Source organism: Papaver somniferum, chromosome 2, assembly GCF_003573695.1.
Source record: "Papaver somniferum cultivar HN1 chromosome 2, ASM357369v1, whole genome shotgun sequence".
Lineage (NCBI taxonomy): Eukaryota > Viridiplantae > Streptophyta > Magnoliopsida > Ranunculales > Papaveraceae > Papaver > Papaver somniferum.
Window position 1 is genome coordinate 92,493,155 of NC_039359.1, and position 2,133 is coordinate 92,495,287.

Genomic DNA, 2,133 nt, shown 5'->3' on the forward strand with positions numbered 1-2,133 from the left:
AGACAAATAAAGCTTCCACGTCGAACGATGAGGAAACCCTCGTTTTCTATTGGCCGAAATAGATCCTTTTTGAGTTTTGTGAAACCAGCGTTTTGGTGAGGACACTTGGCAACGTACGATTGGTTTAAAAAATAGGAAAAAAATAAAAAAAGGAAACCAAAATTCAATTTAATCATCGATTTCATCATCCCACGGCTCGGATTGCTCTGATAGGATCGTTGGGTTTCCTAATTTGGTTAGGCTTAAAATTCCAAACGAACAAAAAAACAGAAAAAAAAATTTCTCGGTTTTCCTTATTTGGTTGGTTTTTGTAACGGGTGATTCTAAACAAACCGAGAAATCAGACCACACAAAAACCGAATTTCAACTTTTGTCTCACAAATTTTTGATGTGGTCCCGATGGGCCCCGCGGAAAACAGCAGGATCCCATGTTTTGGATTTTGGTGTGTCTAGCGGTTTCTGTATGGATTAATCACACGGTTCGCTTAGAATTTTTGTTCCGTAACTTATAAGAGTAATTTTTGTTCCGTAACTTATAAGAGTTCCGAAAAGTAAAATAAAATAAGCTAATATAGAATATTCGTTTCCAGGAGAAAGCAAATAGTTTTAAGCCAGGGAAGAACTCTTTGAGGATTACTTCTTCTTCTTCATCTATTTGGCTGAGTTAAAATGGATGTATGATCTTCTATGTGAAGATAACACTATACTATTTAGAAATTCTTGGGTAATTAGTTGGTTAATGATTTGTTTTCATAATAAAAGTGAGATGCATTTACATACATGAACAAGATTGAATGAAGGAGCAATACCGACCCACTGAAGTTATAATAAAATTTAATCAAGTCAATCTCTTCTTTATCTTACGAAATTTATTATACATAGCCTTATGTTCAAAAAAATCACTATCTCCAGAGATAAAGCAATAAAATCTGTTGTGCATAGAATGATTTTTATACGAATTATGAAATGTCGGCCGCAGACGAGTGATAGGCTGATGATAGCCATTCCCATTCCAATACCAATAACACGCCCAGCTAGCGAAGTTTCAACTTTCAACTTTCAACTCTAGTTTGAAGCTTATAGTTTGAGGGCCATCAATATCCAATTTAAAAATCATTGTGTAGTCTTTACGTAAGGCGATTTTATGTGCCCAAACATCGCATATTATGCCTACCTATAATGACTATTTTTTCAGGCTTTGGTTGATGTTGATGATGTGACATCTTAGGCTAGATTTTCGTAATCAATTTTTTTTTTCTGTTAAGATCACATGAAATACAACTATTGCTCTTACAAATACAAGTTGCTTAATTTCTATGCGTCACTGGTTATTAATATACGGGAGATACAATGATATGGTTAAAATGATATTTGATTGACATCTGGACGCTATTTTTCTTCCAAAACTTGAATGGCAATGAATTTGAAGCTAGTTTTTTTTTATGGTATATTCCTCTTATAAAAATTTATATTCCTGCTAAAAATGAGCGCAATCTGAAACACAAAACCTATAAACTTAAACGGTTGATGTTGATACACGAAAAATAATACTCCTTAGGGGGTCCCCCTAAGAAGGGAGGTAAGCCTAACATACTATAATGGGGACTTGAGAATCAAGTCCAAGCCCAGGTGAGAAAACACTCATTATGGAGGAAGGATAAGGAAGGAACTAACGAATAAAGAGGAGGTTATATTAAGGAATGGCACGAGGAGTAATTAAGGAAGGTTAGGACATGTGTCATGATGTAATAAAAAGAGGGTCTTTCGGGAAAGCCTATATAAGAAGGGGAAAAGTACAATAGAAAGGTAACTCTCTCTCTCTTACTATTCTTGGTATAGTGAGGTCATTTGGTGTAGCTAGGATGGGTAGAACCAAAATCAAAATCACCTCTCAACATTTGGCGACCACAACTGGAGGCTCGTGCCTAGTTCACCATGACGCACCCGGAAGGCGCTAGTTCAGGCGTGACAGAGAGTCCAAACATCCCTCCACTCAACCCAAATGGCGAGAGAGTAGGGATAGTGTCAGATCCAATCACACGGGCGAGGATAACAGATGCCACGTGCGAAAAGGACAAACAGCAGGGATTCGAGGAAACGCCGCCCATCCATCGTTCCCTCAAAGAGATGCAA